General features: G+C 53.5%; 1 long non-coding RNA gene across 3 annotated transcripts in view; it reads right to left on the bottom strand.

Moving 5' to 3' along the window:
* The window catches only part of LOC133077827 (uncharacterized), a 118,080-nt gene extending 106,441 nt beyond the window's left edge, over positions 1–11,639 (bottom strand). For all 3 annotated transcript variants that reach the window (XR_009697789.1, XR_009697791.1, XR_009697790.1), the window contains exons 1-2: positions 11,590–11,639; positions 3,220–3,396 (exon numbers count right to left, since the gene is read on the bottom strand). This is a non-coding gene — a long non-coding RNA (uncharacterized LOC133077827). The remainder of the gene's footprint in view (positions 1–3,219; positions 3,397–11,589) is intronic.
* Positions 11,640–13,389: the final 1,750 nt, after the last annotated feature.

Below are 13,389 nucleotides of genomic sequence, written 5' to 3'. Positions count from 1 at the left end.
GGGGAGGGGCAGTGCTCCGGGGACGGTGTTTTCCTCGGCTGGGAGCTGGGAGCAGGGCAGACACGGGGGCCTCAAGGCCTGTCCGTGCATACGACTTCACCCTCTTTACAGCCAAGAGGTTAATCCATTGTATGATTCCAAACAGTAGTTCTCCTAAATGGATTTAATGAGCAGGGTACAGAGTGCTGACCACCAAAATGGTTAAATCTTTCTACGTTCATGATTTAGAAATGCAGTGCACTCTACTCAGCCCCTTACTTTCACTACGGGGCCAGTGGAAGCCAAGGGATTAAGTTTGAAATGAAAAGACCTGGTGTTATTTTTATTATAACATCTCCGGGGATGACAGATCAATTTCATCTCGCCAACTTCCAGCAATTGGTACTGAATCCCAGACATCCTGTGTCGAGAAGAAATGAGACGCTAGCTTCAGATTCTGTGTGAGAGTGTCACTAAGGCCTGCCCTGGGCCCAGGAGAAAGGGCAGCTCGTGTGTACAGTGTGCCCTGGCCCAGGTCTAGACGGACAGTCCCAACTCTGACGCTGAACCCTCTGCAGATCTCAAAATATTAGCAGACATAAAAAAATCTGTCTATAAAATTAAAGTATGCTGATTAAACAAGGTACACATCACACAACACTGCAGGGAGAGGAAGAAATGGGATGGTGTCAGGTGCTAAAAATATCCCACAGACCCTCCTAATGCATCACAATTTTCCAAAGGGTGGAGCCACTGACCTGATTAGTGACAGGAAGGGGAGTTGGGGTGGCATGTGTGTATGTTCCATTTCTAGAATTCAGATGCCAGTTTCCTCGTTTGGGGGAAAAAGTGTTTAAAACAGATAAAACACAAGGAAAATGGAAAGTTGTTCAATTAATGTTGTCAAGGTTACAAGGCTCACATAATTAACATTGCAGCGCTTTGATGTGGAGATGCTCCACATGCTTTGTGAAGCCTGTTTGAAGTTTCTGACTGCTGCCACCGTCACCATCATCACCATCTCCATCAGCACCGTCATGACCACCATCACCATCACCATCACCATCATCACCACCACCACCAAGATTAACATCCCCACCACTGCCATCATCGTCACCATCATCATCATCATCATCATCATCATCATAATCACCATCACGAGTGCCATCATTACCATTATGGTGATTAATGTCAACAAGCATCCCAGAGTAATTGTGAGATTCTAGAGCAGCCTGAGTCAGGTCAGCAGGAGCAGACGCTGAGGGGAGCCTCATAAATGGCGCCTTTCTCTCTCGCTCCACTGTACACAGTTATAGGTAACCGGGAGCCCGGCATTTTATGCACCAGCTGTAGTGTCACCTCTGTCCCCGAGTTCTACCCAGAGCCTGACCTCGTGAGTCAATTACAGCTGTTTTCATCGTGCTCATCGGCCTCCAGCATCCACCCGGCCCCGCTTTCAACAAAGGGTGGATTCCCATGAACTCGCTTCTTTATTGCCAGCTGGTTCCGATTAGGGATGAACCAGTAAAACGAGGGGGTAATACAGTCGCAGTGTGTTCCTAAATGTAGCACTTTTCCATGTGTTTTGATTTACCAGTTGACCAATAAAACCCAGTCCTTCAACAAGGTGGATCCCATACCTCACATGTTTTACTTATTTTGGTAAATGCAGCTTTTTAGAGATTGAAAAAAGATGGGGGGTGACTCAGGTCGATAACATCTCTTGCAGTGCGTGCATGTGTGTGCGTATGAGTTTGTATAAGTGTATGAATGAGTGTAGGGGTATGTGTGTGAGTATGTGAGAGCTTGTAAAGGTGTGTGTGAGTGTGTATGTGTGTGGGTATGAGTGTGCATGATGGTCAGAAGCTGGGTCTCTCTGGCAGGGTATTAGGCATTGATTTCAGAGCATCTAATATTCCTATCCAAATACTCCTCGTCAGCACCCTTGGTTAAACGGACTATGAATCTAAGAAGAAATAAACAACAGGGATGTTTCCTCCCTCATTTTGTTAACTGGGCCCTTCCCTCCAAAACATCTACCTTCCACCTGCTTGTCAGCTCCCCTCTGAAGGCAGCTGTGTCTCAACAATCTTCCTTTCCCTTGTGCTGGATGGAACTGTTGACTATTCAGGCAGCAGGACTTTTATCTGAAGTAGAGAAAGCCCCACACAGTAGCTTTCTAGCCTGGGAGCAGCTCTGTAGGGTTCCAGTTGGAATGAAGGACAGTGTCTTAAACACAAAGAAACGGCTTGGGAAAATTAGTACCAGGATGCTTTGGGTACCACTCAGAAGACCCTAACTCAGTGTAGAACAGGAGCCAGTGATGGGAGGGAAGATTCCTAACCCACAAAGCTCCGTGAGCCCCTCGCTCCTTGCATCTGTGCTCTGTTCCACGGGGGCCAGCCTGCGTGTCTGAGACAATGCCGCTCACGGCTGAACCTCCAGCCAAGTGCGGTGCAGGCATGCAGCTGGCGCTCAGTGTATGCAGGATCAGAGAGGGCACGGGGAGAGGCCTAGGAGCGGTTTCCTGAGGGAAGCGGATTTGAGTCTGGTACTGCGGATTCGATTCAAGAGAGAAAGGAGGTTTTACATGAGACTCGGACCTGACCGTTGGGATCAAAAAAACAGAAGGGGACTTGGAGACCACCCGGCCTGGTCTCCTGCGACGCACGGAGCACTGTGCCTTTAAGAACAGGAGCATTTTACGTTATAATCTATCATTCATTCATTCATTCATTCAGAAACGAAACTACAATGATGAGTCCCTGCCCTCATGGAGTTTACCCTCCAGGTGGGAAAAAACAGAAAGTCAACAAGTAAACAAGCAGGAAAAACAGGTGATGAGCAGAGCGCCACACAGGACGATTAGGACGATCATTGTCTCTAGAAATTCCCGAAGCCAAACCTTAGGGAAGAGACGGGAAGAGCATTCCAGGGAACAGCGAGCGCACAGGTGATGCCAAGGTGCACCAGGTTGGGAGCCACTGCTCAGGTAACAGGGAGCAACCTCGGGTGTTAGGCACGAGAGCTGGCTTATCTGAAATCTGTGCCCCCACAGTGTGCTCAGGCCTTTCGGTGTGAGGACGGTCACGGCCACGGGGCAGACACGGGTCTTTGGTTTGAACACAATTATCCATTAAAACTTAGTAATGCAGGTTTTTTCCTCCATTTTTCCTTAAACTTAGCAAGTTTTTCTGGCATTCAAAGAAGAAAAAACAAACCAATACAAATATTCCTTACTTGTATCTTTGCACAAGACAATGTGCAGAGGAAACGTCCAGTTGCTTCCTCTTCCAGAGGTCACTGCAGAGGCTGAACTCCGTGTCTCATGCAATCACGGCATCCCTGGTGCTTGAGGCTGCGTCGTCACTCTCAGTAGGAGAATTGAAATAAGGTCAGTCTTCCCACTGGGCCAACCTGTGTGAAGAGGGCACTTTATTGTTTTAAGGTAGTTCAAAGGTGGTGGAAAAAAATCCCTATAAAAACAAGCAGGAGTTTATTAAAACTCTAATGAGTATAAAGTTGCAGACACAGCGATTCATTCCTGGACATGGTTCCTGGGTTCATTTCTTTCCGCTCCCACGTGGAGAGATTTCACCGGATAGAAGCACCGAGCAGACAGAGCCAGCCCAAGTGCTCCTGTGCAAGCCTTGCCTTACACTCTCCAGCAAATGGGACCGCGTCCTGGGAGAAGGCCTGTGTGTTATGTCTCCCATAGGAGTGATTCAATTTCTCACCATCACTAGTCGGACCGTCATGACACAAGTAGCTGGGGGTGGGGCTGTCCAGCTTCCTGCTCGGTAGCCAATATTTAACGCCAGCCGACCACGAAGAGGCTGGAGAAGATTCTGCCTGGCATGATTCATGCTGGGGGAGCAGGGAACCCTCTCTGGGGAAGGAGGCACCTGAGCTAGTGCTTTGTCACTGGTACTGGTTTCCTCTTTATTACAGAAGTTTCCTGTTGAAAGCTTAGAAAATAGGGATGAGCAAAAAGAAGAGTAGAAATCACTAAAATTGTTGTGATCATATACTTCATAACTGGAGCACTATGAGTAATGACACCAGGGGGAACCCAGGCACAAACTAGGGCCCTGCGGGCACCCTATTTCTAATGCTGCTCCTGGGGGCAACCACTGTTGACATTTTGGAGCGTGTGCTTCTGCAACCCTGGCAATGGTGGATCGAGAAGAAGCATTCAGCTACTGCGTGAATTCTTGAGAACTGCCCAGCCTAGCAGCTGCCTTTATGTCACCATCCTCACAGCAGAGCAGAAGTAGTACAGAGAATTTTCAGAAAGGAGTCAAGTGTGTGGGGGTATGAAGTGTGTGGACATGCATGCCAGTGCCTCATTGGGGTGAAAGCCAGGAAAACAGCAATATACTCATATTTTAGGTCTATGCTTACATCCCACTGGATGGTCACTGTCTGATACTAACCAGAGAATGGGTCCCTGATAGCTACTTTCATTGCCTCCATCAAATGCGGTTTGTAACTATTGATAATGATGATGATGATGGTAGTGAGACTGGTGACGATGGTGATGATGATGGTGGTGGTGGTAATGAGACTGGTGATGATAATGATAAGATGGTGATAATAATGTCAATGGTGATAGCAATGGTGATAATGATGATGATGGTGGTGATGATGATAACGATGGTGATGGTGATGGTGATGATGATAAGATGGTGATAATGGCGATGGTGATAATAATGTCAATGGTGACAGTGATGGTGATAATGATGATGATGGTGGTGATGATGATGATGATGGTGATGATAATGATAAGATGGTGATAATGGTGATGGTGATAATGTCAGTGGTGATAGTGATGATGATAATGATGGTGATGATGATGGTGATGATAAAGATAAGGTGGTGATAATGGTGATGGTGATAGTAATGTCAATGGTGATAGTGATGGAGATGACGATGATGGTGATGTTGGTGATGATGATGGTGACGACTAACACGTATATGGAACTCACAGGTGCCAGGCCCTGGTCTAAGCCCTTTGCATACATTAACCTCTTTAGTTCTCATAATTACCCTGTGAATGAGGAATTATAATTATCTCCATTTCACGGGTGAGAAAACTGAGGCCTAAAGAGTGAAGTCCCTCGTCCAATCTCAACAGTGACATTTTAGAGAAACTCACTCTGGGAGTAGTGGCACAGAGGAGTTAAAATAAAAGGTTTTGTTTCTTTGGAAGCAGTAAACATAACTATAAAAATTTGTTTTTTAGCTCATTTGGAAACTGAAGGTCAGCAGGGTCACCTTGCCTTTTCTTTTCTTTATTTCTTCCCTTTTTATGTATTTACTTTTAAATATTTGAGCCTCCGTTTCACTGATGGTCTGTGAAAAATATTTGTCCCTCTCGAGGTGTTTATTCACCCTGGAAAACTGGCTGCCGTCCAAATGCTGTGTTTTCCAACTATCAATGTAAACTAAGGATTCACATTCTCAGAACAGTTAGGTATTGTTCATTCATTAAAAACCCTTTAAACCTCACGCTGTTTATCTCATTGCTTTTACCTTGTTTATTGTACAAAAAACAGCACAAACATAAAATGGAAAACAGACAAGACAGACGGAGTGTGTTTAGGATTTTCCATAGGTCCTCGACGTTTTCCAGTGACGTGGAAGCGGAGGGTAGACGGGTGAAGAAACGACCCATTGCAGTCGGCACACAGTGCAGAGCGTTTGAGGAACCAGGGCACCACCCAGGGACTCGGGTGTCCGCTGGGAGCAGCAGGCCGTGGGTCCTGACTGGGCTTGTGCTCCGTGCGGATCCTTCGCAAAGCTTCATGGTCCCGCAGGAGGGCCCCGGGTTACGTGCCCAGGGTAAAACTGGGGAGAAAGCTGAAATCCAGGGACCAGAGGAACTTCAGTCTGGGCCAGGAAATGAGCAGAAATTAAACAGGAACGTTCTATGACGGGTGACGGCAGAGACCATTCCGTTGTATTTTCCTTTTCCTGGGCACACAGAGGAGTTCATGTATTTCTCTTCCCCCTCCCAGGCGGGCTGGGGCCAGGTGATGAGGTCTGACCAATGGACTGGGAGCCGTGACCCCTGGCACTTTGGGTCAGAGGCAGTTAGGGCAGGACTGAGCTCGCGACACTCTCTCTCCTCCTGGCTGTGCCCAGAGTGGAGCCTCCATCCACCCGGGTCCCTAACTGGTGATGGGGAACAAGGCCCCAAGGAATTTCTTTGAACATGGACCCCCAGTGAGAAGTAGACCTTCGCTGTGTGACGTCACCTAGGTTCTGGGGTGTCACTCGCCCATCCCGCTGATACAAAGGGGCAACCCCACAGTGCTCTGGGGTGCGGGGGAAGGTAGCGGGCGGAGACGGTGGTCAGCAGGGGCGTCCCCAGGCCGTGAGGGGTAAACTGAGCCCCAAAGGAGTTGGCCAAGTGATAAACAGAGGGAGAGCATCCCTGCAGAGGGAGCAGCTTGTGGAAACGCTGACAGGCGAGAACCTGGCACATCCAAGGAAACGCAGACGGTCCAGCAGGAAGGGAGGAGAGGGCGCAGGTGCGGCTCACAGGTGGAAGGAGCTGGGACCTTGAAGACCATCCTAAGGTCATGGTCTTAGCTCAGGCTGCCGTGACAAAGTACCGCAGACCGGGGGGCCAAAACCACAGACACGCTTCTCACTGCTCTGGAGGCTGGAAGCATGAGATCAAGGTGCCGGCAGATTTGGGTCCTGGTGAGATCTCTCCTCCTGGTTTACAGACGATGGCCTTCTCCCTGCGTCCTCTTCCTCTTCTCATGAGGGCACTGATCCCGCCATGAGGGCCTCAACCTCTTAACTTCACCTAAACCTAATCACCTTGGAATTACACCTGTGAATACTGCCACATTGGGGTTAGGGCTTCAACATGTGAATCTGAGTGCGGCGGAGCAGAGTGTGGGGGACACAGTTTTACAGCACTGTGAAAACCGGAGAGAGTCACCAGGATGCTCCAAGCAGGGGTGACACAACCACACTGCACGGTAGCCCAGTGTGGCCTGGAGGCTGGAGAGGAACAGACTATAGCGAGAAACTCCAGCTCCTTCTTTCACCCATGCACACATGTATTCCATTGATACGTACCGAGGACCTAGTACGTGCCAGGCACTGTCCTAGGTGCTGGGGACACAGCAGGGAGCAAGACAGACCCAGACCCCTGTCCTCGTGGAGCTCACACGAAGAGACACACGTGGGGCTGGGGACACGGGTCGGGGGTCTGGGTTCTCTTCTGCGTATATGTTGTATGTCCATAAAATGCTCAGCGCTCTCAGGCGATCCGTATTCCAGGGAAAGGTCTGACAGTATATCTAGGGATAGTCCCTTGGGGAGGTGGAATAGGAGCAGGCCACCTCACAGCCCAGGGATCCCAGCCTCCAGCCCTCTGCCGGCTGGCCCAGCAGCTTCCAGACAGGCATGCTTCCCCGGTGGCCCTCGAGGCACTTTCATGGTGCGTGGGTGACGCGTCTGAAACGTATTAACTGGTTTGTACTTACAATAATGTATTTTAAGAAAAAAAATGACATAACCCACGCTGATAATTGTACTGTTTATGATGAAGTTGAGTGAAAAATGAGAGAGGAGGGTGTCAATTCGAAGTCGATGCCAAGCAAATATTCATCAAAAGAGTCATCGAAGACGTGGCAGGAGGGTGAGTCACGGGGCAGCCGGGAGGGAGGCAGCGACCCCCCCAGCTGGAGCCGGGGCCACAAGCGCAGGGGCGGAAGGGCTGCTGCCTGGATCCCCAGCGCTCCCTTTCCTCCTCCACGAAATTAGGACATAACCCTCCCCGATCACCAGGTGACCATATCCCATCAGTACTGCAGTGACTTCTTATCGTGCAGACCAAAGCCAGTTCCAAAACTCATCCTGCAGAGCGTCTGAGCAAGAAAAAACTGAAGATAAAAATGAAACGGGGAGATGCTGCCCCCTGGGCCGCTTCTCAGACAAGCAGACAGAAGCAGGTGGTGGGCGTTCCCTGAGAACTTGGAGGCTTGGGTGACAGGTCGTGTGCCCTGGGCACCGAGGTCCACGGTGCCCGGGGAGGGCAGTTTCTACAGTAGAGACCACAGCTTCCGGTGGAACCTGCTCCTGGCCACTGCAGGGACCCACCGGTGCCCTGTGTGCAGGGCAGGGATGTGGACCCTTCCCTCGCTCTTGCCCTGTCTGGGCACCGTGCCCATAGATGGTACGGATGTCATCAACTCTCAGTGTTTATTTTTTGCTTTTTCCACTGCACATGCAGTCAGCTATCAGGCCAGACACGTTTTGCTTTTTTAATTTAACCTGGCCTGTGACTCCAGCGTTGAGACGGGATCTAAGGGCAGGCTCTATCTGCGTTGACACAGAAGTGCCAACTGTGTCTCTCTGATGACAAGAGAAAAGCAGTTTTCAAAAAAGGGGAGAGCACGTGCAAAGCAGAGGTGGGGCCTCCCTGCCGTGGAGGGTCCTGGGGAGGCGGCCACCGAGCCGCGTCTACAGGGGACGGAGGGGTGCTGTGACCAGCCGGCAAAGCCTGGAACTTCTCTCCTTCTGTTTCCACCGAGACGCATGGTGGGTGGTGGGGCGGCTGAGTCCCTGGGGCGCGGGGGGAGCAGCTCAGCCAGCTGAAGGCCCCACAGCACGCGGAGCGGCCCAGGGTCCCGCAGGACGTTGCCGCCTCCCTAGCCGTGTCGGCCCAGTGGTGCCTGCTGCCACCTCTCATGTGCGCGTATGCTCTGGGGACATAACGGTGGGTAAGACGGACCCACTCTGTTCCCATGGGGCTTCCCGTCCGGGAGGAGAATGGATCCCGTGACCCACAGACGGTCTCAGAGCAAGGGTGGTCCTGCTCGTCCCCCATGCTCCCCTGGTTCCTTCCCACCCCTCCAGCTTCCCTCCTGGGCTAACGCTTCCATGCCTGACCCTGAAATAGCAGGGCTCCCCAGGGCCTGGGCCGGCCCTCTTCCTACTCCACAGCTGGACCAGGCCTCTCCTTCGACTCTCAGAGTTCCACCGAGCATCTCTGTGCTGTTTCCAAACAGAGCTCAGCCCTCTCCCCTGACCTCCCTCCAGCTGTGTCCCCTGGAATCCACCCACCCACCTGTCCAGCGCTTGGGCAGCCTTGCACGGGGCAGGGCACTCCCTCCACCTGCAAATCCGCGCCGACCCTTAGCCCGGGCCACGGTCACCGCTGGCCTGGATCTACCGGGAGCACGGCATTGGCCTCCCCCCGTCCCACCCGTGCCCCTGCTCCCCCTTCCTCTATCTCAGCCCAGCAGCAGGAGTGGTCCTTGCAAAGCCCAAGTAGATCTGACAGCAAACGCAAGGGATGGTTTTAACACCGGAGCCAATTTCCCGGCATCAGTTTCTCCCACTCCAAACCAGGCGATGCCCTCTGGCTGAAAGAGGGTTATCTCCCTCACAGCCTTCTCACAGACCACCTGCCCCAGTCCCAGCGGCCTGCTGGGCCACTGCTGCAAATGGGCCGGTGGCACCCACTGCACCTGGAGCCTGGGCGGCCCACCTGCAAAGGCAAAGGTGAGCGTGAGTCACTGTTTGCACATGACTGGCTGAGCATTACAAGCCCCTGTGCGAGCCGGCCGCTTCGACGTGGAAGCAGCATTAGCCACAGACGACCTAACTGCTCTTTCAAGGATTCTTCCTTCTGTACTGTGCTTCGTTGGGGCTTGCAAGCTGACGTCAGAACTTACTTCAAGGAGAAGGAGGTCAGCCCCACTACACACGGCGCCAGGCCCCCTGCCCCCTCACTGCCACTCCCAGCCAAGGGGCCCAGAGACAAAACGTCACTCACCGTCCCCTGGCAAGACCAGGGGTGCCAGGAACCACAGAGGGCTGATGGCCTCGCCTGAGGGTCCACGCGGCTGACGGCCCTCAGCAAACCCGAAGCCCTGCACGTGCTCACAGCCCTGCACACGCATGCACGTTCACCCACGCGTGTCCTCCTCAGCTCCCTGCACACGCACTTCGGGGTGGGGATGGCGTCTGTCCAGTGGAGGACAGGACTGGACGTGTCCACCTCCACGCCAGCGCCAGAAAAGGGCCAGCACAGACACTGAGGTCTCTGCCCGCCACTGGGGTGTCCACAGGCCCCCACCGGGTGCTGACCTCCACGGAAGGTCTGCCGCTGGCCACGGCCATGTCCACCCAGCAGGGGCTCAGCCAGCGCTTGCCCAGCCAGGCAGGCGGGGTCCAGAGTCGGGCACAAGGTTGAGGTCGGCACGATTTAAAATGATGCCAGACCCCCCCGAGAGCAAGGACAAGGGCAGGAGGAATTTCATTCTCCCCCCTCCCTCCGCCCTGCCTCCATCTCCTTTGTTCACTCAGCGGACAAACATGGAATGAGCAGGAGCTCCCGCGTGCTGCGCCGAGGGACTCAGGTGGACGAGAGGTGAGTCAGCGCTGGCCCTGCCTCAGGGCCACAGAGGCGTGTGTGGCCCCAGCCCCCTTTCTCCTCCACGGCTCCCCCTCAGCGCAGGGCCACAGCCGTCCTGTCCTGGCTGCAGGCCTAACCAGGCAAGCCCCCGAACCCCGCCTGAGTCCGCGCTGGGCAAGCCCTGCCCAGGCTGCAGCTGGGCCTGAGGCTGCCCTCTGGCCACCGATGCGAGGTGATCGTGGAAGGGCAGGCGAGAAGCCCAGAGAGATGGCTGATGAGGCCCCTTCGGCACGTGGTAAACGCCCTGCAGTCCGACGCTCTCGTGTGTAGGCAGAATCCCAGTCTCCCTGACTTACAAGCCCCTGGAGGTGCCGCTGGGAGCCCGGCTACCGCCACGGGGCGTGAATTTAGTTTGCTTCTTTCAAAAAGACTTAGTATTTATCAAACATTTAAGAACACAAGACTCTACCAGTGAACTCCACTTCTAGGGATTTACCTAATGGATCTACTCGAGCATCTGTACAAAGAGATAAAAATATTGTGCCAGCATTGTTTGTAATAACCAAAGATTGGAAACAACCCAAACGTCCAGTATCAGGAGACGGGGCTCCATGCATTGTGGGCGTCCAAACATGGAGTACTATGCAGCTGGTTAAAAAGAACAAGGCTCTGCTCATGTGGCAGCAGCGTGAATTCCAAGAGAGGCTGCTGAGCGACAGAAGACGAAGTGTGGGACGCGGGACGAGCAGGCTGCCGTCTGCGTCTGCGTCTGCGTGAGCAGGGGGAGGAGGCCACCCGTTACGCCGGCGCCTGGGGGAACCGCCCTGGAGGAACCGCTGAGCGGGGAGCGGGCTCCATCCTAACAGCGAGAGGGACTCACCATCCCGTTTTACTCGGAGGCCTGACTGCTCCGAAACTACTTCTATTTCCCCGTCGCGGCTCGCAGGTCTTCTCTTTACGGTAATGAATTAATGAATGGCTGTGTGCGGGCGGACACAAAGCCCTCCCGTTCCCAGCGAGTCTGTTCTGGTCTGCACGACGCTTGCAGCACAGAGAAGCAGGTTCACGCTGAGCCCTGGCTTGTGCACACTTGAGCCGCCGCGCCTTCCTCCTCCTCCTTCCCCTCCCCTCCCCCTCCCCCCCGCAGACTCGCGCGTCATATGGAAGAAACGAGTGAGGGTGTTTACGGCGCACGAGGATCTGTTTATTCCTTACATCCTTACCGTTTAATCGGCGTCTACACTCGCTCACAGTGCTTTTACTCTCCCATCCAAACGCCGGACGAGAGACAAACTGTTTATTCAAAGCTGAGAGCTTCAAGGAATGAATCGTCGTCATGAGGGAGGTTCTGAACACTCCCCAAAATTAACCTTCTCAGGACGGCGTGGCCTCAAGGCCAGCAAGCGAATCCGGGAGGTGGGGCCTCGCCCTCACACACACTCACACTCTCACACATTCACACCCTCACACACCCTCACACCCTCACACACACCCTCCCACATACTCACATACCCTCACACCCTCACCCTCACTCACACAGCCTCACACACACTCACCTCACACACACTCACACTCTCACACATTCACACCCCCACACACATTCACCCTCACACACACACCCTCACACACCCTCACACACACACTCTCACACATTCACACCCTCACACACCCACACACCCTCACACACATTCACACACTCACACACCCTCACCCTCACACACTCACACAGCCTCACACACTCACACCCTCACACATTCACACACACACACCCTCACACACTCACACAGCCTCACACACTCACACCCTCACACACACTCACATCCTCACACACTCACACACACTCACACCCTCACACACACTCACACTCACACAATCACACCCTCACACAAGCAGACAACAAAGGCTGCTGTCTCTCCCTGCAATGGGTTTTCCCCTAATTCCCTAGAACTTTCCCATTTATTTCCTGTCCTTGGGAAAGGGAAATTTCTAAATCCTTTTGGGGTTTCTCATTAAGTCCTGACAAATGAGAGCACAAGAGGAACTTGAAGCCCACCATGTCACCAAATATGGGATAAAAATGTGCCCCTTCCCCTGCCCCCGCATCCCCGGGCATGAGCGCAGGCTACCTAAGGCCTGGGAGGGCTATTCCTCCCTCCTGTCTTCCCCAGCTCCCAGCAAATGCTAAATTGGCCGGGTGGCCACACAGCCGGTAAAACCCAGGATGCAAATGGGCTGCTCTTCAAAAACAATACGGGGCTTTCTTTCAAGCCAGCCTGACCCGTCCCTGTGCCCCTGCCTCTGCCCTGATTGACAGGGCCCCTGGGACCCACAGGGTGAGGCCCTTATTAGGGCTGTGGCCTTTTCTGGGGCTTAGAGGCCCCCAGCAGATTATCGGGATGGCCCCGTGGGGACCCATCTTTCAGGTTTTCCTGTCAAAGGTTCCTGCCTCCTACTTGGGACGCAGCCGAGGGGCCGGCGGGCGAGTGGGCTCATCCACCATGTGGTTCCTTCCATCCTTCCATGAGCACACGGACCACCCCCTGGAATGCCCTCATTTCCATCCCGGGGGTCCCGGTGGTGGAGACAGGCTGCGAGCCATGGGTGGGACGTTGGCTGCGGCTCCCGCCCCTGGGCCATGACTGTCACCACAGATCTCCGTGAAGAATGAGCCCCTAATCCTCGCGGGCGCACAACTGTGGCCTTACATTTCCCCACAGCCCCCAGTGTGACCTCAGGCCCCACGGCCAGACTAGGAGGGGCTCCTAGTGCCACCCCACCACGTGGAGACATCGAGGCCCCAGAGACAATTCATCGCGGCTGCAGAGTTGGACACACCCGTGAAGAGGTTGGAAAGCTACAAACCCAGTGCCATACGCTTCTTCCGTCCCCACTCCAGGCCCACTGGTCTCCTCCTTGTCCTCGAACACGCATGACCTGCCTGCCACAGGGCCTTTGTACGTGCTGGGCCGCTGCTTAGAGCGCAGCTCGCCCACTCCATTCACCCAGGTCCCTGCCAAGCGTCC

Source organism: Eubalaena glacialis, chromosome 18 (assembly GCF_028564815.1).
Source record: "Eubalaena glacialis isolate mEubGla1 chromosome 18, mEubGla1.1.hap2.+ XY, whole genome shotgun sequence".
Lineage (NCBI taxonomy): Eukaryota > Metazoa > Chordata > Mammalia > Artiodactyla > Balaenidae > Eubalaena > Eubalaena glacialis.
The sequence above is the reverse complement of the archived record's forward strand: the minus strand, read 5'-3'. Positions and strand labels throughout refer to the sequence as shown.